This window comes from Procambarus clarkii, chromosome 68, assembly GCF_040958095.1.
Source record: "Procambarus clarkii isolate CNS0578487 chromosome 68, FALCON_Pclarkii_2.0, whole genome shotgun sequence".
NCBI classification, from domain to species: Eukaryota; Metazoa; Arthropoda; class Malacostraca; order Decapoda; family Cambaridae; genus Procambarus; species Procambarus clarkii.
Genome location: NC_091217.1, coordinates 30,390,955 through 30,415,854, shown reverse-complemented (window position 1 = coordinate 30,415,854; position 24,900 = coordinate 30,390,955). Strand labels below are relative to the sequence as shown.

Sequence of the window (24,900 nt, the reverse complement as noted above, 5' to 3'; positions counted from 1 at the left end):
TGTCTGGTCGAGATGGTCAAGCGGATTAAGGCGTCCTGTATATACCAGTTGCGTTGCTCCTGGCAGTATGGGTTCGAGTCACTTTTGGGGTGTGAGTTTTCAATTGCATATAGTCCTGGGAACCATTCAGGCCGGTTCGCATTTGTGTTCCCCAAAGAATGAGGTGATTTGATAAAATGCCATTCCCAAGATTACCATCTGGGTGCCGACATGGGGCTGGTTCAAATAGCTTCGGCTATCACCTTCTTTTGTACGGTCGAGATGGTCAAGCGGATTTAGGCGTCCTGTACATACCAGTTGCGTTTCTTCTGGCAGTATGGGTTCGAGTCACTTCTGGGGTGTGAGTTTTCAGTTGCATATAGTCCTGGGGACCATTCAGGCTTGTTCGAATTTGTGTTCCTTACATGTGCCCCAAAGAATGAGGTGATTTGATAAAATGCTATGCCCAAAATTACCATCCGGGTGCCGGCGAGGGGGTGGTTCAAATAGCTTCGGCTATCACCTCCTTTTGTCAGGTCGAGATGGTCAAGTGGATAAAGGCGTCCTGTACATACCAGTTGCGTTGCTCCTGGCAGTATGGGTTCAAGTCATTTCTGGGGGTGTGAGTTTTCAGTTGCATATAGTCCTGGGAACCATTCAGGCCTGTTTGCATTAGTGTTCCTCATGTGTTCCCCAAAGAATGAGGTGATTTGATAAAATGCCATGCCCAAGATTACCATCTGGGTGCCGACGTGGGGGTGGTTCAAATAGCTTCAGCTATCACCTTCTTTTGTCCGGTCGAGATGGTCAAGCGGATTAAGGCGTCCTGTACATACCAGTTGCATTGCTCCTGGCAGTATGGGTTCGAGTCACTTTTGGGGTGTGAGTTTTCAGTTGCATATAGTCCTGGGGACCATTCAGGCTTGTTTGCATTTGTGTTCCTCACGTGTGCCCCAAAGAATGAGGTGATTTGATAAAATGCTATGCCCAAGATTACCATCCGTGTGCCAGGGGGGGGGGGTAGTTCTAATAGCTTCGACTATCATCTCCTTTTGTCTGGTCGAGTTGGTCAAGTGGATTAAGGCGTCCTGTACATACCAGTTGCGTTGCTCCTGGCAGTATGGGTTCGAGTCACTTCTGGAGTGTGAGTTTTCAGTTGCATATAGTCCTGGGAACCATTCAGGCCTGTTCGCATTTGTGTTCCTCATGTGTTCCCCAAAGAATGAGGTGATTTGATAAAATGCCATGCCCAAGATTATCATCTGGGTGCCGACGTGGGGGTGGTTCAAATAGCTTCGGCTATCACCTTCTTTTGTCCGGTCGAGATGGTCAAGTGGATTAAGGCGTCCTGTACATACCAGTTGCGTTGCTCCTGGCAGTATGGGTTCGAGTCACTTCTGGGGTGTGAGTTTGCAGTTGCATATAATCCTGGGGACCATTCAGGCTTGTTTGCATATGTGTGTGTGTGTGTATATATTTATATATATATATATATATATATATATATATATATATATATATATATATATATATATATATATATATATATACATATATATATATATATATATATATATTGTGACGATAATCTCCTTCAAGAGATTGAGCCTGCTCTTCCCTCCAAAAATACGTCGCAACAAATATATATAACTACTATGGAAGAAAAGTCCAACAACGACAACAACACCAGCAAGGTTTGCCAGAGCGCAAAACGTATGCAGCCAAGAACACCAGCTCAGACTCAAACCGCCAAACTACCTGTCTTGCTGCCGGCTCCTCTGATTGGTCGCCGGTCGGGCTGCAACTGCACTCCACCCCCCCATACTACTTGATGTCTGGGGCCGCCACGACCTCAGTCCTCAGAATATTCCGTGCTTTCACAGAGTTAACACTTCTCCCTGCTAGACATAAGCTTTGGCGTACGTGTACTAAGAGAGGTGATAGCTTAAAGCCAATATTCCAGCACCTTTCATTTACTTTTATATTGCACTTCTTGTTATTTTGTCTTAACGTAACTTTTCATTGTGTCATTTAATTATTCTTATTATTTTGATTGATTGATTTTATTATACGAATTTGTTTGACCATTTTATTCATGTTTTATTTCTTTAACGTAATTAAAATTTCATTGTTAAAATTTATTTGTGTTTTGTGTGTCTTCTCCTTACCTTACCACAGACGAAGTTCCAGATTTTCTATTTTTTTTTAATACTATGTGACGAGGCCATACCCCTAGCTTTGAACAGCCGAACACCAACGCGTTACCGTCACATATTATATGGGGGCCTGTCCTGGGAGCTTCACTCAGGTACTGGTGCCAAGTGGTAATTTATGGTAAGCGTATTTAACTTTGTTAACGTAGCTTTACTATTTTTCATATTCAATTTCATTTTTATAAGGTGCGGTGTATTGTGCATTACGAGAGTAACATATAGTGAAGGTGAGACAACTTTGGATTACGTGGTGACTGTAGGCCTCAGTCATACTCTTAATTGGTCATCTCTCCCTCCGTGTTATTACTCGTGTTTACCATCTTTGTCCCTTGGATATTTCTCATTTTTGACAGATCATCATATTGGTACCCTGGTACTGTGGTCTGCCCCGGGTCAAGAGTACCCAATCTTCTGCAATCTGACTGTAGGAGGACAAAGAGGGCCATAGTTCCTCTAGCTCGAACTTTAGTTGCTGAATTGGGACCTCAGCAGCAGTTCTCGTCACCAGTTGACACCTCGCACCCCTACACGTCAGTCAGAGATGATGATACATACAACGGTAGGGAATTAGCTTATTTTTTCAGAGCACAAAAGTTCGCTAATTCTGTAAGTATCATATTAAATTCAGTAGGAAAAACTTGCTTTATGTCCTGTAGAGACTTGGCAAGGTATGCCTACATCCTTGGACTACCAATTTTACTTTTGAGGCAATTTACTGTTTCATTTGTTTTCGAAGCTCTGTTTCATTTGTTAGTAGGATTTTCTTGCCCTTATCCTCTTACATGAGTACCGGGTACAAGATTTCCTGCGCCCTTGATTTAATTTAATCATTTAACATCTTTTACTTAACTTTAATTGTTAAAGATCCCACAGGATAGGTACCAGTTGCCACGTTGTCCTGTTTCTGACATTCACTATTGAATATTCGTGTACCTTTATTTGCTAATTTCACCATGTTTCGTCTCCAAGCTTTCCGTGCAAATCCAGCAGGTGAAATAGGGACTTTAAGTCGTGCCAAGAGGACTGAATTACAAACTCTTGCACATGAGTATCAACTAGAAGTTCCCTACCAAGCCAACAAAAATGACCTATACAACCTGTTGCTGGATTACTATTTAGAGCAAGGTAAGATAGACTCTGAAACTCATGAAACTTACTATATTACAGATAAAATTGATTTGGCGACGATGAAACTCAAACTAGAGCTGGCCAAGATTGAAGAACGAACAGCTGCCATACGGAGGGAAGAACAAGAACGAGAAATCACCCTCAGAGAACGCGAAGCTGCTTTGAGGAGAGACGAACAAGAACGCGAGGCTGCTTTGAGGAGAGACGAACAAGAACGCGAGGCTGCTTTGAGGAGAGACGAACAAGAACGCGAGGCCGCCTTGAGGAGAGAAGAACACGAACGTGGAATCGCCCTCCAGGAACGTGAAGTTGCACTACTCCGTGAACGTGAGAGAGTACAGCTTGAAACCAAACAACGCGAGTTAGAGATGCAACGCGAACATGACAAGCAACAAGCGACTCTGGCTCTAGAGTGTCGTCAACGTGAAATCGCCTTGGAAACTTCACACTTCACTCAACGTCAGCAAGCTACTGCCAATCTTCCCGTCAGTTTTAATATATCACATGCAAGTAAGTTAATGCCATCCTTTGTAGAAGCAGAAGTTGATGTGTTCTTTACCACCTTTGAAACCCTTGCTAATCAACTCAGTTGGCCTGTCGACCAATGGGCCACACTTCTCAGAGTCCATCTTACAGGTAGAGCTGCAGTCACACTCAGTACTTTGGCGTCTGAGAATGACTACCACACTCTGAAACAAGCAGTGTTGGACGCCTACCTCCTCTCTACTGAAAGTTATAGAAGGAAATTCCGTACCCACCTGAAGGCAAGTACCACTACCTTCCTCGAGTTTGCTAACACGAAACGGAGGTATTTCATGAAATGGCTGGAAGCAGCACATGTCTCTACTTTTGCAGAACTCGTCAACCTGATGCTTGTTGAAGAATTCTTGAGACGTGTGCCGCCTCCTGTCCGCCTCTACTTAGCAGATAAAGAAGAAACCGACTACCTGAAGTGTGCTAAGTCGGCTGACACTTACAGCCTCATCCACCGGCTGACACCCGAACCATCCTCCAGTAAGAAGTCGTGGTACAGTTACGAGAAAGTGAGCCCCGATCTAGCTGGTTCACAACTGTACTGCAAGTATTGTAGACTCTATGGACATACCATAGACAAGTGTGGTAAGTCTCAATACAAGGGAACCACTGAACAACAAAAACCCAAACCAACTCCTCCTAAGTCCGGTAAGCCTGTGATGAATGTTGGTGTTAATGTTAATGATCTTTCCCTTTTCAGTAACCACCTGTATACTGGAACTGTCTCTGCCAACGGTTCAAATCCGGAGGGACGTTTCAAATTGAAGATCTTGAGGGACACAGCGGCTCTTCAATCGATCATCTTGAAGTCGGCTGTGCCCAACATCACCTACACCGGAGAAACTGTCTTCATCACTGACCTCACTGCTACCACTCCATACCCTCTCGCCAGAGTCCACCTGGATTGTCCCTACGTGAAAGGAGAAGTCCGAGTCGCCGTCAGGGAAAAGCCTTTTCCCATGCCTGGAGTGCAACTTCTCCTAGGCAACGACTTGGCAGAAGACCTGCAACCGACCAACCTGATCGTCATGGACAAACCCCAGGTGTGTAACTCTGTGCCAATAAACCCTATTCTAGAGTATGTTCCAGCAGAGGTTCAAGAGAGTGATGAAGTTTCTCCTCCGGTTCTCGTGACCACCCATGCACAAGCCGCACGTCCACAGCCAGCTGACTCTACTGCGACCGCTGTCCCTCAAGACCCTCAGAAACTCCCCCCGCATCTGACCAAGTTGGAGTTCCGTAAGTTGCAGAGGGAAGATCTTACTTTAACACCATTGTTTTTCCAGGCTGAGACTCAACCCGACAGTATTCCTGGGTTCTTCCTAGAGAACGACTTGCTCTACCGCAGATATAGACCCAGTAAACTGAAGGAGGAGGACGATTGGGCCAACATCGAACAACTTGTGATTCCCACCAGCCTGCGGCCCCCTATTCTACACCTGGCCCACGGAGCGTTCTCCCACTACGGCTTCAACAAGACTTACCATGGAATTCGTCAAGACTACTACTGGCCAGGTATGGTAAATAACGTCAAACAGTACGAAAAAACAGTGTCATACATGTCAGATGGCAGGCAAACTGAACATCTCCATTCCCAGAGCGCCACTGATTCCCATACAGGTGCCTGCGGAACCTTTCCACAGACTCATAATAGACTGTGTTGGTCCTTTACCTCGGACCAGTTCAGGTAACGCCTACATCCTAACCATCCTGTGTCCTACCACCAGATTTCCCATAGCAGTTCCAGTGAAGAACATCATGGCTGCTACGGTTATAAAACATCTATTGAAGATCTTCACTCAATACGGATTTCCCAGGGAGATTCAGAGCGACTGTGGTACCAACTTCACCAGTGATCTCTTCAAAAGGACACTGGAGGAGTTCAACATCAAACAGGTATTGTCCAGCCCCTATCATCCTGCTTCACAGGGTTCTCTTGAACGTAGTCATCAGACAATCAAAGCACTCTTGAAAAAGTTTTGTAGTGAAACCTCTAAGGATTGGGATAAGCAGATTGACCTTATAATGTGTATTTACAGAAGTCTCCCCAATGAGTCCCTAGGAGTATCTCATTATGAGATGCTCTACGGCCGTAAGTGCCGTACTCCCCTTAAGGCTTTCAAAGACTCTCTCAGAGATGCCACCTTCAGTGAGCATCAGAATGTGCCCCAGTTTCTTCAAAACCTTCAACACATTCTAGAGTGAGTCCACCGTTTTGCCCATGATAATCTATTGAAAGCCCAGGAGAAGATGAAAACTCATTACAACCAGACCAGCAAAGTACGAAAATTTAAGCCGGGAGACTTCGTGCTTGCATATTTCCCTATCCCAGGTTCACCTTTACAAAACAGGTTTTCAGGACCCTACCGAGTCAAAGAGTGCAGAAATAACAACAACTACGTCATAGAGACTCCAGATAGGCGGCGGAAGACCCAGCTGTGCCACGTCAACCTCCTGAAGCAATATAATGGTACTCCTCCCACTGTCCTAACTAACTGTTCTACCTTCACAGAACCCTACATCCACAGTGAGACCTTCCCAGCTTCTCCTCCCGAAAGCACTGACAAGGAGTCAGCGCTTTCTAATTCCGAAATCCTTAATGATCTTCCCAAATGCTTTCAGGATAATAATCGTGCTCCTTTGCCCTATTCTAATTCCACTCTCACCTCGTCAGATAAGCCCTTCATCCTCCATGTCGACGCCAATGGTACCGACATTGGTGGTGTCGTGATGCAGCAACGAGGCGAGGAGAACACACCTGTCAGCGACTACTGCTACAAGGAACTACGGAACAATTGGCAAGGAGCTACTCCTCCTCATCCTGAAGCTCCAGCACTTCACTCCACACCTGAAAAGTGCTCGGTCCACCATCAACACGGACCACACCACTCCACACCTGCAAAGTGCTCGGTCCACCATCAACACGGACCACACCACCCTACACCTCCTGCAGCACCTCCACTTCTCATCTCAACGTCTTCTACTATGGGCTTGCTAACTGCAGAAAATCCACCTGGAGACACGCTATACCAAGATTCCGACAACATCTTAGCCCATGATCTCTCCAGAGTTTATGAAGTAGAAGCGACTCCATCTATTACTCCACCACATAACGACGTACTTCTTCCAGAACCGCAGGCTTCGGGGGAGAGTTGTGACGATAATCTCCTTCAAGAGATTGAGCCTGCTCTTCCCTCCAAAAATACGTTGCAACAAATATATATAACTACTATGGAAGAAATGTCCAACAACGACAACAACACCAGCAAGGTTTGCCAGAGCGCAAAACGTATGCAGCCAAGAACACCTGCTCAGACTCAAACCGCCAAACTACCTGTCTTGCTGCCGGCTCCTCTGATTGGTCGCCGGTCGGGCTGCAACTGCACACCACCCCCCCCATACTACTTGATGTCTGGGGCCGCCACGACCTCAGTCCTCAGAATATTCCGTGCTTTCACAGAGTTAACACTTCTCCCTGCTAGACGTAAGCTTTGGCGTACGTGTACTAAGAGAGGTGATAGCTTAAAGCCAATATTCCAGCACCTTTCATTTACTTTTATATTGCACTTCTTGTTATTTTGTCTTAACGTAACTTTTCATTGTGTCATTTAATTATTCTTATTATTTTGATTGATTTATTTTATTATACGAATTTGTTTGACTATTTTATTCATGTTTTATTTCTTTAACGTAATTAAAATTTCATTGTTAAAATTTATTTGTGTTTTTTGTGTCTTCTCCTTATCTTACTACAGACGAAGTTCCAGATTTTCTATTTTTTTTTAATACTATGTGACGAGGCCATACCCCTAGCTTTGAACAGCCGAACACCAACGCGCTACCGTCACAATATATATATATATATATATATATATATATATATATATATATATATTAGTATATTTTGGTAGCAGTCTTTCCTGTAGACATATTTTATTAAATATGACCGAAAAAGTAAGATTAATAATTCTAACACGAATTTTCTCAATCTTTCGTACATTATGCTTCACTGTTGGAGGTAAATCAAAAATCACTTCTCCAAAATTCATTTTTATTTCTAGTCTGACGCGACACGGGCGCGTTTCGTAAAACTTATTACATTTTCAAAGACTTCACAAATACACAACTGATTAGAACTTGCATTTCCCTGATTTTATATCTACATTTGAGTGAGGTGGGAAGGGTGATGTGGCATTACATTTGAGTGAGGTGGGAAGGATGATGTGGCATTAGAGGATATTAATAGGGTATTAAAAGTATCAACACAAGACAGAACACGAAACAATGGATATTGAATAGAAGTGTTTGTAGAAAGCCTATTGGTCCATATTTCTTGATGCTTCTATATTGGAGCGGAGTCTTGAGGTGGGTAGAATATAGTTGTGCAATAATTGGCTGTTGATTGCTGGTGTTGACTTCTTGATGTGTAGTGCCTCGCAAACGTCAAGCCGCCTGCTATCGCTGTATCTATCGATGATTTCTGTGTTGTTTACTAGGATTTCTCTGGCGATGGTTTGGTTATGGGAAGAGATTATATGTTCCTTAATGGAGCCCTGTTGTTTATGCATCGTTAAACGCCTAGAAAGAGATGTTGTTGTCTTGCCTATATACTGGGTTTTTTGGAGCTTACAGTCCCCAAGTGGGCATTTGAAGGCATAGACGACGTTAGTCTCTTTTAAAGCGTTCTGTTTCGTGTCTGGAGAGTTTCTCATGAGTAGGCTGGCCGTTTTTCTGGTTTTATAGTAAATCGTCAGTTGTATCCTCTGATTTTTGTCTGTAGGGATAACGTTTCTATTAACAATATCTTTCAGGACCCTTTCCTCTGTTTTATGAGCTGTGGAAAAGAAGTTCCTGTAAAATAGTCTAATAGGGGGTATAGGTGTTGTGTTAGTTGTCTCTTCGGAGGTTGCATGGCTTTTCACTTTCCTTCTTATGATGTCTTCGATGAAACCATTGGAGAAGCCGTTATTGACTAGAACCTGCCTTACTCTACAGAGTTCTTCGTCGACTTGCTTCCATTCTGAGCTGTGGCCGAGAGCACGGTCGACGTATGCGTTAACAACACTCCTCTTGTACCTGTCAGGGCAGTCGCTGTTGGCATTTAGGCACATTCCTATGTTTGTTTCCTTTGTGTAGACTGCAGTGTGGAAACCTCCGCCCTTTTCCATGACTGTTACATCTAGAAAAGGCAGCTTCCCATCCTTTTCCGTCTCGTAAGTGAAACGCAGCACGGAACTCTGCTCAAATGCCTCCTTCAGCTCCTGCAGATGTCTGACATCAGGTACCTGTGTAAAAATGTCGTCAACATACCTGCAGTATATGGCCGGTTTCAAGTTCATGTCGACTAAGACTTTTTGCTCGATGGTACCCATGTAGAAGTTTGCAAACAGGACACCTAGGGGAGAACCCATAGCGACCCCATCTACTTGCTTATACATATGCCCATCCGGGCTCAAGAAGGGTGCCTCTTTAGTACAAGCTTGGAGTAGTTTCCTCAGAATACTTTCTGGCATGTCAAGAGGAGTACAGGCTGGATCACGATACACTCTGTCGGCTATCATTCCGATTGTCTCGTCCACAGGTACGTTGGTAAACAGCGATTCTACGTCCAACGAGGCTCTTATCCCTGTGGCCCGTGCGCCCCGCAGTAAGTCCACAAATTCCTTTGGAGACTTCAGGCTGAAGGCGCAAGGAACATAAGGAGTCAGCAGGCCGTTGAGTCGCTTTGCCAATCTGTACGTGGGTGTGGGTATCTGGCTAATGATTGGCCGAAGTGGGTTTCCAGGCTTGTGCGTCTTGACATTTCCATACGCATATCCAGGTTTATATTCCCCAATGATCTTTGGCAGGTGGAGCCCGGATTTCTTGGCGTTCACAGTTTCGATCAGTTTGTTGACCTTTGCTTTTAATTCGGCTGTAGTGTCCTTCGTTACCCTTTGGAACTTAGTTTGGTCAGAGAGTATGATGTTCATTTTCGCCAGATATTCGTCTTTTTTAAGAATGACATATATTGGCGACTTGTCACCTCTCCTGACAACTATCTCCTTGTTCTCACGAAGGCTTTTAGCTGCCGCTCTAAGCTCGGGGGACAGTATGGTGCTTCTGTATACAGAAGCACCATACTGTCCCCCGAGCTTAGAGCGGCAGCTAAAAGCCTTCGTGAGAACAAGGAGATAGTTGTCAGGAGAGGTGACAAGTCGCCAATATATGTCATTCTTAAAAAAGACGAATATCTGGCGAAAATGAACATCATACTCTCTGACCAAACTAAGTTCCAAAGGGTAACGAAGGACACTACAGCCGAATTAAAAGCAAAGGTCAACAAACTGATCGAAACTGTGAACGCCAAGAAATCCGGACTCCACCTGCCAAAGATCATTGGGGAATATAAACCTGGATATGCGTATGGAAATGTCAAGACGCACAAGCCTGGAAACCCACTTCGGCCAATCATTAGCCAGATACCCACACCCACGTACAGATTGGCAAAGCGACTCAACGGCCTGCTGACTCCTTATGTTCCTTGCGCCTTCAGCCTGAAGTCTCCAAAGGAATTTGTGGACTTACTGCGGGGCGCACGGGCCACAGGGATAAGAGCCTCGTTGGACGTAGAATCGCTGTTTACCAACGTACCTGTGGACGAGACAATCGGAATGATAGCCGACAGAGTGTATCGTGATCCAGCCTGTACTCCTCTTGACATGCCAGAAAGTATTCTGAGGAAACTACTCCAAGCTTGTACTAAAGAGGCACCCTTCTTGAGCCCGGATGGGCATATGTATAAGCAAGTAGATGGGGTCGCTATGGGTTCTCCCCTAGGTGTCCTGTTTGCAAACTTCTACATGGGTACCATCGAGCAAAAAGTCTTAGTCGACATGAACTTGAAACCGGCCATATACTGCAGGTATGTTGACGACATTTTTACACAGGTACCTGATGTCAGACATCTGCAGGAGCTGAAGGAGGCATTTGAGCAGAGTTCCGTGCTGCGTTTCACTTACGAGACGGAAAAGGATGGGAAGCTGCCTTTTCTAGATGTAACAGTCATGGAAAAGGGCGGAGGTTTCCACACTGCAGTCTACACAAAGGAAACAAACATAGGAATGTGCCTAAATGCCAACAGCGACTGCCCTGACAGGTACAAGAGGAGTGTTGTTAACGCATACGTCGACCGTGCTCTCGGCCACAGCTCAGAATGGAAGCAAGTCGACGAAGAACTCTGTAGGGTAAGGCAGGTTCTAGTCAATAACGGCTTCTCCAATGGTTTCATCGAAGACATCATAAGAAGGAAAGTGAAAAGCCATGCAACCTCCGAAGAGACAACTAACACAACACCTATACCCCCTATTAGACTATTTTACAGGAACTTCTTTTCCACAGCTCATAAAACAGAGGAAAGGGTCCTGAAAGATATTGTTAATAGAAACGTTATCCCTACAGACAAAAATCAGAGGATACAACTGACGATTTACTATAAAACCAGAAAAACGGCCAGCCTACTCATGAGAAACTCTCCAGACACGAAACAGAACGCTTTAAAAGAGACTAACGTCGTCTATGCCTTCAAATGCCCACTTGGGGACTGTAAGCTCCAAAAAACCCAGTATATAGGCAAGACAACAACATCTCTTTCTAGGCGTTTAACGATGCATAAACAACAGGGCTCCATTAAGGAACATATAATCTCTTCCCATAACCAAACCATCGCCAGAGAAATCCTAGTAAACAACACAGAAATCATCGATAGATACAGCGATAGCAGGCGGCTTGACGTTTGCGAGGCACTACACATCAAGAAGTCAACACCAGCAATCAACAGCCAATTATTGCACAACTATATTCTACCCACCTCAAGACTCCGCTCCAATATAGAAGCATCAAGAAATATGGACCAATAGGCTTTCTACAAACACTTCTATTCAATATCCATTGTTTCGTGTTCTGTCTTGTGTTGATACTTTTAATACCCTATTAATATCCTCTAATGCCACATCATCCTTCCCACCTCACTCAAATGTAATGCCACATCACCCTTCCCACCTCACTCAAATGTAGATATAAAATCAGGGAAATGCAAGTTCTAATCAGTTGTGTATTTGTGAAGTCTTTGAAAATGTAATAAGTTTTACGAAACGCGCCCGTGTCGCGTCAGACTAGAAATAAAAATGAATTTTGGAGAAGTGATTTTTGATTTACCTCCAACAGTGAAGCATAATGTACGAAAGATTGAGAAAATTCGTGTTAGAATTATTAATCTTACTTTTTCGGTCATATTTAATAAAATATATATATATATATATATATATATACATGGGGTGTGAGTTTTCAGTATATATATATATATATATATATATATATATATATATATATATATATATATATATATATATATATATATATATATATATATATATATATGTGTGTCTATCACGAAAATAAACACGTGATTAAGAATGTGACAATGTCAGACCACGAAGGAAAAATGAAACAGGAAATTTCCTTAAGTACTTTCGTATATTAACCTTCTGAAGATGTATATAAGACCTTCTGAAGATGTATTTAATATACGAAAGTACTTAAGGAAATTTCCTGTTTCATTTTTCCTTCGTGGTCTGACATTGTCATATATATATATATATATATATATATATATATATATATATATATATATATATATATATATATATATATATATATATATATATATATATATATATATATATATATATATATTATATATATAGTGCTTGTGTCAGGCCTCATGTAAACTGTCTATAGTGATTGTGTCAGGCCTACTGTGAACTGTCAATAATAATTAAATAATTATGTCAGACCTGTGAACTGTCTATAGTGATTCTGTCAGGCCTCGTCTTAACGGTCTATAATGATTGTTCCAGTCTTCCTGTAAACTGTCTGTAATAGCGGATGAGGAGTCACACTAACGTGTCTGAAAAATGTTAACCAAAGCACACACTAGAAAGTGTAGACACGACGAAGTTTCGTTCCGTCCTGGACCATTATCAAGTCGATTTTGATGAGAGGAACGAGGCAATGGCGCAATGAATAGGCAGGAGAGTGGTGAGAAGATGGAAATCATAGAGGAAGAAATAGCAAGGCAACAGGAACGGAAGGTAAGGTGTAAAAAAGGTGGGTAATATTAGGAATAAGAAATCGTAGGAGAAAACAAGGGAAGGAAACAAAAGGAAGATCAAAGGAAGAGTTAGGCTTATGTTAGGTCACGTTTGCTAGAAATTTTAGAGCTTTTGAGTATAACAGCAACAAAGCCAGGACTCAGGTTCATGTTGGGTACGTTGTGTATCAGAGCCGATTCAACGAGACGGCGTCTGTGTAGAGTAGAGGCAGGAAAAATTATTTTGGATGAAGACCAATCAATAGGATGGTTAGCATCCCTAGCATGACAGAAGAGAGCATTGTTTGTGTCTGCAGATTTAACACTTCTTTTGTGTTCCTTAAGTCTGTCATTAAGTGTGAAACAGAAGGAGCAGTGTGAAATAAACTGCTTCGAAGAGTGTTAGTTTGTCGAAAGGCGAGCTTTATGTCAAGAGGACGAAAGATATTAGTAAATGTCTATAATAATTGTGTAAGGCCTTCTGTAAACTGTCTATAGTAATTATGTCAGGCCTTCTGTCAACTGTCTATAATAATTGTGTCAGGCCTTCTATAAACTGTGTATAGCAATTTGTCAATCGTCCTATAAGTTTTGTATAGTGACTGTGTCATGTGTCATGTAAATTGAGTATGGTTTTTGTGTATGGTTCCTGAAAACTGTGTATAGTAATTGCGTCAGTGTTTCGGTAAACTAAATGTGGAGTTTGTCAGGAGCTCCTGTAAACTCCGTATAATGATTGTGTCAAGGCTAATGTAATCTGTGTATAGGGACTGTATCAGGGTTCCATTAACTGTGCATAGATATTGTGTCAAAGTTCCTGAAAACTGTGTATAGTGCTTGTCACAGTTCATTTAAAGCGTGTTTACTGTTTACTTCAGGACTCCTGTAAACTATGTATAGTAATTAAGCCTGGCATCCTGTATCATGTGTATAATGATTTTGTCATGGGCCTTGTAAACTATTCTCAGTGGTTCTGTCGGGGCTCCTGGAAACTATGTGTGTGATGCTTGTGTCACGTCTCCTGTAAACTGTGTATAGTAATTTTGTGTGAGCTTCTGAAACTGTGTAGTTATTATATGAAGACTCCTGTAAAATCAGTATGGTGTTTATGTCTGGAGTCCTGTAAGCTCAGTATGGTGCTTGTATCAGGACTCCTGTAAACTGTATATAGTGATTGTGTTAGGTATCCTGTAAGCTGTTTATAGTGATTGTATCAGGGTTACTGTAAACTGAATATGGCTTTTAGTAACAGGGCTCCTGCAAATAATCTTGGGTGCGTGAATCAAGGCTCCTGTAAACTGTAGATGGTGTTTGTTGCAGGGTTCGTGTAATCAATGGTACTTGTGTCTGGGCTCCTGTAACCTCGATATTACTTGTGGTAGGGCTCCAGTAATTTCTGGATATTATTTGTGTAAAGGCTCCTATAATTTCTGGATATTATTTGTGTAAGGGCTCCTATAATTTCTGGATATTATTTGTGTAAAGGCTCCTATAATTTCTGGATATTATTTGTGTAAAGGCTCCTATAATTTCTGGATATTATTTGTGTAAAGGCTCCTATAATTTCTGGATATTATTTGTGTAAAGGCTCCTATAATTTCTGGATATTATTTGTGTAAAGGCTCCTATAATTTCTGGATATTATTTGTGTCAAGGCTCCTGTAATTTCTCGATATTACTTGTGTCAGGGGCTCCTGTAAATTGCATATAATAATTGTCATGGCTTATCTAATCTAGTCCGCAGAATTACCCAAAGCTACCCAAAGCCTCCTAGCATTACGTAAGTAATGAAGAAATATGGTATACTTCTTCAATGTGCATTATTATTTCTTCATTATTTCTCCTTACTTAATGATGGTGCTGAATATAGTATACACAACAAATATTTGAACTCTGAAATAATTTCATTTCATAACTAAGGCGAAAATATGTGGCAGGTGACGCCATAGGTAGTCAACTGTCCAAGGCACACTGTTATGGCGCGACTTATGCAAGATATATTTTTGCCTGGAGAGTAATTGCTGATATATAGGCCTCCTGTACACAGTGATCCTATCGTCACACTTCTCTTCCCATATAGTCGCAAATTTAATTCGTAATATTAACTTGTAAAATTCATATTAACAATAGTATTTAGCATAAATTACCACAAAACATTTAGGATTTACTAAGAAAATGTATCTGGAAGTTAAATTAACTTCATAGGACAATGGTATGTGTTCGCTCTTTAAACTATTATGTACTGCAATGTACTGTCTATAATGATTGTGTCTATAATGATCTGATCTCTCTGATATATTGCTTAATTAATATAGATTCACATATAACGCTTATATCTTGATGTTAGCAGAAAGACAGGGATAAAATCGTTTTGTAAATCCATCACAGGGATTATATCTTATGAGAGAGAAAAGAGATTCATATTTTTAAAGAAGGTTTCTTTGCCGACGCTCTCCCTGTCGATGGGAACTATGACCTTTCGAAGATCAATGTTACTTCTATTTAGTACTGAAATAAATGCAAGTAATCTATGTCATCAGAAAGGCAGAAATATAAGCTACATCTTAAATCCTTTGCCATAAATATAACTGATGTGAAAGTGAAAATTTATGCCGTTTTAAAGTTACTTGATGGCCCGCTCTGGGAGTGAAAAGCTCTACACACCAACAATCAATTGAGTAATTAACTTGCATATATGCTAATTAACCTTAAAGATCCATATGTCTGAAGAAAAACAGAGATGTAGAAGTTAATGAGAAATTAGCATTTCAAGAAATATATGTTAAGTGAAAGGCAGGATATGGTTTAATAAACAGTACAACACAATCTTACCTTAGTTTACCTGAGAGAGCCACTTACACTAATAGCCTCGACGAGGACAGGAAGTTGGCGGCTTGTCGAAGGTCCCTCCCCATTTGCCTTGATGATCCTTTCCAGCTGTACTTAAAAAGTTAACAGAGCTTTGGCATTTACGGCTTCGGTGGGTAGGCGGTTCCAAGAATTACTAACCTTGTGGGTAAAAATCTCTGTCCTACTTTGTTGCTTGTTGAACTTGAAACCGTTGTTTCTTGCTTATATTACATCTTACCTTTTGAAAAAAAATTCCGGATCAACTTCCTCCAAATTGTTCGTTATTTTAAGTTTCAATAAGATCCGCCCTGTCAATCTGATCAATAAGATCCGAAATAATCCACAGGAGCTTGGTTTGCAGTGTTGTTACCTGTGCTCCTCAACCATTCCTGATATGTGAGTTGACTTAGCTCTAGAATCATTTTTGTTGTCCAGTGTTGCATTTTCTCCAGAGCAGCTATAACCTTCTGAAGATGAGGTCTCCATGCTTGAATACAGTAATCCAATTGGGGGCGCATCAGAGATTTATGCAATTGAATCACAATCCTTTTTTTTCTTGAAGTCTTGATTATTCTAAGTGCTTGGTTAGTTTTTTTTACGGCTGCCTCTACCTGCTGTTTAACTTTCATTGAGTGGTGGATTTTTACTCTGAGATTTTTTTTTCATCTATCTGATGTAAAGTAATGGCGTTAATTTGGTAGTAGAAATAATCTTATAAAATTTTGTCACCTTAATACACAAAACAGAAGGAAAGAAATGCGTACTAACCTAGTTTTACTCACGTAGTTGTGCTTGCGGGCTCTTTGGTCACGCCTCTCAACTGTAAACTGTTGTACAGATTCTTGAGATTACTGGGTTCTATCAAATCTACTTTTGAAGCTGTGTATGGAGTCTGCCTCCACCACATCATTGCTTAATGCATTCCATTTGTTAACTACTCTGACACAGAAAAAATTATTTCTATTATCTCTGTGGCTCATTTGGGTACTAAGTTTTCACCTGTGTCCCCTTGTTCGTGTTCCACCCATGCTAAAGAGTTTGTTTTTGTCCACAATATCCATTGGCCCGAGACTGTTCAACATGCTTCCACTACACATAAGGGGCATAACTGGCAGACCCATCACAGTGTTCAAGAGAGATCTCAATAAGTACCTCCAAAGGATACCTGATCAACCAGGTTGTGATTCATGCGTCAGGCTGCGAGCAGCCGCGTACAACAGCCTGATTGACCAGTCCAGCAACAAGTAGGCTATGTAGACGACCGGGCCCTCGGGATGCTAAGCCCCGAAAACACCTCAAGGTAAAGTAACCCTGTCAATTCCCCTGAGATTTTTGTAGGTGGATATCATGTCTCCCCTTACTGTTCTGTTTTCAAGGGACGTGAGGTTTAGCTCCCTTAGCCTTTCCTCGTAGCTCATACTTCTCAATTCTGAGACTAGTCTGGTGGACTACCTTTGAATCTTCTCTAACATTGTCTTGTGTTTAACTAGGTATGGACTCCAGGCTGGAGCTGCATATTCCAGGATTGGTCTGACATAAGTGGTATACAAGATCCTGAACGATTCCAGAGACAAGCTTTTAAAGGCAGTTCTTATGGTGGCCAATCTAGCATATGCCGCGGATGATATCATTTTGTTGTGAGCTTCTAGGAACAGGTTCGTTGAAATCAACCCCCAGATCTTTCTCTCTATTTGACGCTTGCAGGATACCACCTTCCTGATGGTACCTTCTGTTCTGCCTTCTGTTCCCTTCACCTAGTTTCATTACTTCACACTTTCCTGAGTTGAACTTTAGTAGCCATTTTCTAGACAATTCCTCGAGTTTGTCCAGGTCATCCTGTAGTCTCAGTCTATCTTCATCTGTCTTGATTCTTCTTATAATTTTTGCATCATAAGCAAACATTGCTAGGAATGAGTCTATACCCTTTGGAAGATCGTTAACATATATTAGAAACAGGATGGGGGCCAAGTACAGAGTCCTGTGGGACGCCGCTGGTGACATCTCGCCACTCTGATGTCTCCCTCCTCACAGCTATTCGCTGTTTCCTGTTGCTTAGATACTCCCTTATCCACTGAAGCACCTTACCTTTTATTCCTTCTTGTTGCTCCAACGGTTGTAACAGCATTTTATAGGGTTCTGTGTCAAAGGCTTTTTGACAGTCCAAGAAAATGCCCACCCTTCTCTTTCTTGTCTAATTTTTGTTACTTGGTCATATAATTATATTAAGCCTGTGAGGCACGATTTACCATTACTGAACCCAAGCTGGTGGTGTGTTACAAAGCTATTTATCACGAGATTCTCTATGAGCCTTTTTCTCGCTATCTTCTCCATCACCGTGCATGATATACAAGTTAAGGAGAATGGCCTGTAATTAAGTGGCTCGTGCCTGTCCCCCTTTTTGTATATTGGGACTACAATAGCTGCCCTCCAGCTTTCCGGTATGTCTCCTGTTTCCAGTAACCTGTTATACACCATAGAGAGTGGCAATCTTAGTGCTTCTGCACCTTCTTTTAGTATCCACGGTGAGATTCTGTCAGGCCCAGCAGCCTTTGTCACATTCAGTTCCAACAGATACCTTTTGACCTCATCACTGGTGAGGTAAAATTCCTCCAAGGTTGCTTGGTTTGCCGGCTCATCATTTAGTGCAGGGGGGCTTCTCCTTGTTCTATTGTGAAGACCTCTTGGAATCTCTTGTTGAGTTCTTCACACACTTTGTCATTCTCTGTGTATCTGTTCTCCCCTTTCCTCAGTATCATCACTTGTTCCTTCGCTGCTGTTTTCCTCCTGATGTAGCTGTGGAGCAGCTTTGGTTGGGTCTTAGCTTTATTCGCAATGTCATTTTCATACTCTCTCTCTGCTTCTCTCCTCACTCCAAAGGTACTCATTCCAGGCCTTCTAGTATCTCTCCCTGCCTTCTGGTGTTCTGTTATTCCTGTAGTTTCTCCATGTTCTTGTACACAATTGCTTTGCCACCTTACATTCCTGACTGAATCATGGATTCTTCTATTTCTTTTCATTTTCTTCTTTAGGGCCGGGATAAACCTGTCTGCAGCTTCCTGGCACTCCTGGGTGACGTAGTTCATCATAATCTGTTCAGTCTTTTTTTATGAGTTCTGTTTCCCATGGCATTCCCATTAGGAAGTCCCTCATCTCGTCATATTTTCCTCTTCGGTAATTTAGCCTTTTCCCTTCCAATCCCTTCCTTGGATAGGTTATCCCTACCTCTACCAGATACTCAAATGTCAATACACTGTGGTCACTCATTCCTATGGGGGCTTCAAATTTTATTTCCCTTATTCCTGACTCATTCAAGGTAAATATGGTCGAGTCTAGCTGGTTCGCCATTGCCTCTCATTCTTGAGGATCCCTTAACATGTTGGCTCAGTATGTTCCTTGTTGCCACTTCCTAGAGTTTAGCTCTCCATGTATCTGTACCTCCATGTGGGTCCCCATTCTCCCAGTCTATCTTTCCATGGGTTGAAATCGCCTATGAAACAGAAATATTATTTCTATTTCACCCTCTTTCCCACGAGTGTAGTTTCTGTCTCACCCACGCTCCCAGGAGTATAGTTTCTGTCACACACACGCTCCTAGAAGTACACTTTCCGTCTCATCCACTGTCCCATGATTTCTGTCTCACCCACATTCCCAAGAACGTTGGTGAGTTTCTGTCTTATTGTCTCACCCGTGCTCCCAGGATTATAGTTTCTTTCCCACCAACGCTACAGGAATATAGTTTGTCACACCCACGCTCCTAAGAGTGTAGATTCTGGTTCACCAATGCTTCTCATTTTCGCTCACAGGATTATAGTTTCAATCTCGCCCTCACTTGTAGTATGTTCCTGCCTTACCATGCTCCCAGGAGCATAGTTTCTGTCTCCTCCATGATCCCATGATTATATCTTCGGTTTCACTTATGCTCTCAGCAGTAAATTTTTTTCTCAACAACGCTACTACGAGTATAGTTGCTGTCTCACTCACGCTCCCAGGAGTATAGTTTTTTGTCACCCGTGCTCCTAGGCATATTGTTTCTGTGTCACTAACGCTCCCAGATGAATAGTTTCAGTCTTAACCACGCTCACAGAAGTATGGTTTTGGCCTCACTCGCTACTTCCAGAAGCATTCCCCTTGGTGTAGTGGTAAAACGCTTGCTCTCCGCTTTGCAAGCGCTTTAGCCATGGTTCATATCCTGACTGGGGAGGATTTACATGGTGCCAATCCTTAGCTGTAGCCTCTGTTCACCCAGAAGTGAATGGGTGCCTGGTTGTTAAACGATTCGGCTGGTCACATTCCGGGTTAAATTAGGATTAAGGAACTCCCGAAACGCTATGCGTGATAGTGACTGTACACTAGTGCAAGAACTCTTGTATATATCTAAATACAAATACAAATAGTAAAACAAATATTATTTATTTCTGTTTCACCAGCGCTCCCACGAATATTGTTTCTGCTTGACCCACGCTCTCAGGGGAATAGTTTCTGTCCCCACATATGCTCCCAGGATAATAGTTTCTGTCTCACCCACGCTCCCAGAGCCCAATTTCTGGCTCACCCACGCTCCTTGAAATATATTTTCGATCTCAATCGCGCTTATAGAAGCATATTTTGTCTCACCCGTGCTTACAAAACCATAGTTTGTCTCACCAAGGCTCCCTTGAGTATAGTTTCTGTCTCACACACGCTCCCAGGACCATAGCCTCATCCACGCTCTGAGGAGTATAGTTTGTCTCACTGCGCTCCCAGGAATATAGTTCCTGGTTCACCCACGATTCCAGGAATATAGTTTATATCTCACACGCGCTCCCAGGTGTATAGTTTCCGTCTCACTCGCCTTCACAGGATTAGGGTCTAGGTCAAACACGCCCCCAGGAGTATAGTTTCCGTTCCATCCACGCTCCCAAAAGTATAGTTTCTGGGTCACGCTCACTCCCAGGAGTACAGTTTCTTTCTCACCCACGCTCCCAGAAGTATTGTTTCATTTTCACTGACGCTCTCATGAGTGTAGTTTCAGTTTCACCCACGTTCACATTAGGATAGTTCCTGTAACACCCGCGCTTCTTGGAGTACAGTTTCCATCTCACCCAACCTCCTAGGAGAATAGTTTCTCTCTCATCCACGCTCCTATGAATATAGTTTCTTTCTCACACGCGCTCCCAGAAGTATAGTCTCTACCTCACTCACGCTCTCACTAGTATAGTTTCTGTATTACCCACTCTCCCAGGAGTATAGTTTCTGTATTACCCACTCTCCCAGGAGTATAGTTACTGGTTCCCCCCACAATCCTATGTGTATACATACAGAAATCACAATAGCGTTGTTACGGACCATTCGTAACCGGGTTCCTTTACACTCTATGATTCTGCTCAAGTTCAGAAGACTCCTAACCTTGATGGATAAATAATGTAATGTTTAAGGTAAATAAAAATAATAACACTTAAAATTAGCCGTTATTATTACCCATCACCATAATAATTTATATAAGTTGCTATGTGATGTCATCCGGAGCGGCATCACTAGCCCTCACGCCAGCTAGCTTCCCAGATGACGGACACTATATGCCTCTAATGAGGTTTTCACCGTACCACTAGCCCTTATGCTAGCTGCAGTCATGGAGACGCCTTCAAGGGCTCCCCCTCCGTAGCGCACTTGACGGTATGCTCAATTAGTGAAGTCAACAACGCTCAACTAGCCCCAATAGCTAGTACCTCCAGGAGTGAAGTCCACAGCGCTCAACTAGCCCCACTGACTAGCACCTTCCAAGAGTGAAGTCCACAGAGCTTAACTAGCCCACTTGGCTAGCACCTTCAGGTCGACCCAAGTACTCTTACACTCTCCTGGGTTCACTGACTTCCATTGCTTGTCCCTAGTTGGTCATCACCTTCAAGCCCTGCCGACAAGAAAATGGGGAACTACGATTAATGGGAGGTCTGAAAATGGACTCTGTTGAAAATTGAGTCTAAAATAATCTCTGTCTTATTTAGGTCCTCAAATGGTCTCTGTCATATTTTGGTCATAAATGGACTCTGAAGAAAATCAGTCTTCAAATGGTCTCTGAATAATTTTTGGTGTTTAAACGGATCTCTGTTCAATTTCGGTCTTTTACAGGTGAAAAAGCTCTAAATGGATACAAAACTAAAAATCATGGCTAAGATGTCTGTTTTCTTTAACAAAACTTCTATGAACATATTCTCTGAAAATGGTCGTTTTTCTAAATTTTGGTCATAAACTCATAAATAAACTCCTATGATAATATGAACTCTAAAATATTTTCATAAAACTGAACTCTGAAAATTTTTAAATTTTCCCTATATGAACTCTTAACAATCTTATGAAATTATTTTCCTCATAAGAACACTTAATAAACTTTCATGATCGCTTTATCCGAAAATGGTCTTTGGAAAATGCGCGATTTTGAAAACAAACTAAAATTATCCTGGAACCCCCGACGCCCAACACACGATTTTTAAAATTACCTGGAAATCCGTGTCTAGATCCGCTTTTTTTCCAAAAACAAAAATCACTGCTGGGGTGTCATCCCTATGTCCGGGATGATCCCAGACGCGTCTTAGTCGATTGCACCACGACATGGTCAAAGAATTGCAACCGGGAGTGCTACTGCCCTCACACAGATCCCGCAGACACTAACTCCGAGACACTAACCGGGGTTTTGCACAATTCCCCCAAGCACCCGGGCTGTGTCAACATGCTGTTTTACCTCTTTGCCCTTACTTCAATACATACAGAAATCACAATAGCGTGATACATGAATGTATCACGATGATACAATATCAATGTATCAATAGCGTGATGTATTACGCTATTGTGATTTTTGTGTCTATTGAAGTATGAGCGAAGGGGTAGAGCAACTTGTTGACAGAGCCCAGGTGCATGGGGGAACTGTGTAACACCCTGGTTTGTGTTTCGAAGAGGCTGCGGGATCTGTGCGAGGGCAGTAGCAATCCCGGTTTCAATTCTTTTACCATGTTGTGGCGCAATCGATTATATAAGGCGCATCTGGGATCATCCCGAACGTAAGTTAAACCCTCAAAACAGCCCTTGTGGATTTGTTCAGTGTGTACTGTTTTTGTCTCACTCGAGTTCACAGGATTATAGTTTCTAGGTTACATACTCTCCCTGGAGAATAGTTTCTGCTCCCACCCACGCTCCCGGTGGTATAGTTTCTGTCCCATTCACGATCACAGAAGTATAGTTTCAGCTGCCCTATGATCGCAAGAGTATAGTTTCTGGCTATCTTACAATCCAAGGTATATAGTTTCTGTCTCATTCGTGTTCCCAGGATTATAGTTTCTAGGTCACACACGTTCCCCCAGGGGCATAGTTTCCGTCCCACTCTCCCAAGCTCCCAGGGGCATAGTTTCCGTCTCACCCTCCCAAGCTCCCAGGGGTATAGTTTCCGTCCCACTCTCCCAAGCTCCCAGGGGTATAGTTTCCGTCACACCCTCCCAAGCTCCCAGGGGTATAGTTTCCGTCCCACTCTCCCAAGCTCCCAGGAGTATAGTTTCCGTCCCACCCTACCAAGCTCCCAGGGGTATAGTTTCTCTCTCATCCACACTCCCAGGAGTAGAGTTTCTGGTTTACTCTAGCTCCCCATGTGTACAGTTTGTGTCTCTCCCACGCTCACAGAAGTGTAGTTTCTTTTTCATCAACGCTCATTGTAGTATAGTTTCTGTCTCTCCCCGCTCCCAGGTATATAGTTCCTTTCTCACCAGTACTCCCTGGAGATTAGTTTTTGTCTCACTAGTACTCACAGGAGTATATTTTTTGTCTCACCCACGCTATCTGGAGTATAATTTCTGTCTCATGCATGCTTACTCCTAGGTGTATTCTTTCTGTCTCAGCCCACGCACCCAGATATATAGTTTAATTCTCACCGACGCGCCCGTGAGCAGAGTTTATGTCTCGTGCTTCTAGGAGAATCGTTTCTGTCTTACCCATACTACAATGAATGCAGTTTCTGTCTCACCCACGCTGCCAGTAGTATAGTTTTTTTCTCGCTCACGCTCTCAAGAGTGTAATTTCAGTCTCATCCACGCTTCCAGAAATATAGCTTCTTCCTCACCCACGCTCCTAGACGCATAGTTACTGTCTCATCCGCTAGTTGTATAGTAATTGATAGTATAATTGTATAGTCATCAGATAGTTTCCGTCTCACGCTCCTAGGATTAAAGTTGCTTTCTCACTCACGCTTCCAGAAGTATAGTTTTGGCTTTATCCACGGTCCCATGATTATAGTTTCTGTCTCATTCACGCTCTCAAGAGTATATTTTCTTTCTCACCCACACCCCCAGGGGTATAGTTACTGACTCCCTCTTTCCCAGGATTATAGTTTCTGACTCACACCCTCATTCGGAGTATAGTTTCTATCTCACCCACACTCCTAGGAGGATAGTTTCTGTCACACTTACGCACACAGGAGTAAAGTTTCTATCTCACAACGCACCCATAAGTATAGTTTCAGTCTCACTCGCCCAACCAGAAGTAAAGTTTCTGTCTCTCTCACGCTCTCAGGAGTATAGTTTCAGTCTCGCCCACTCTTCGATGAGAATAGCCTCTGGCTCATCCAGCCTCGAGTCATAGGTATGTTATTCAGAACTGGCCCTAATAGTCAAGCCAACGGGAAAATGGGTTAACAACATTAAAGAAAACCATCACAAAATGTACGTCTTTACTATATATACACATATGTACAGCACATAACACCGCAGGTGTGACTTTCACACAGGGCATACCAAAGAACTTCTGAAATCTTCTTTCCCAACGAGTGCACTTCTATCTTCCAGCGTACAACACACATGGTACCCTCCCTGAGAGCTTTATATCCGGTACTCATGCTGGCAAGTCCACTTTTATCAATAAATTATTGACCAGTTCTCCACAGTATCATCACAAAATCAAAACATCACTATCACCCGCCGGGCAACGCTCTGGCAGGGGGGCCGCCGGCAACGCGCTGGCAGGGGGCCGTCGGCAAGGCGCTGGCAGGGGGCCGCCGGCAACGCGCTGACAGGGGGCCGTCGGCAAGGCGCTGGCAGGGGGCCGCCGGCA

General features: G+C 42.7%; 1 long non-coding RNA gene across 1 annotated transcript in view; it reads right to left on the bottom strand.

Annotated features, from left to right (window-relative positions):
• Positions 1 to 21,268: 21,268 nt before the first annotated feature.
• The window catches only part of LOC138355582 (uncharacterized), a 30,183-nt gene continuing 26,551 nt past the window's right edge, over positions 21,269 to 24,900 (bottom strand). The window contains exon 3 of the long non-coding RNA XR_011223976.1: positions 21,269 to 21,721. This is a non-coding gene — a long non-coding RNA (uncharacterized lncRNA). The remainder of the gene's footprint in view (positions 21,722 to 24,900) is intronic.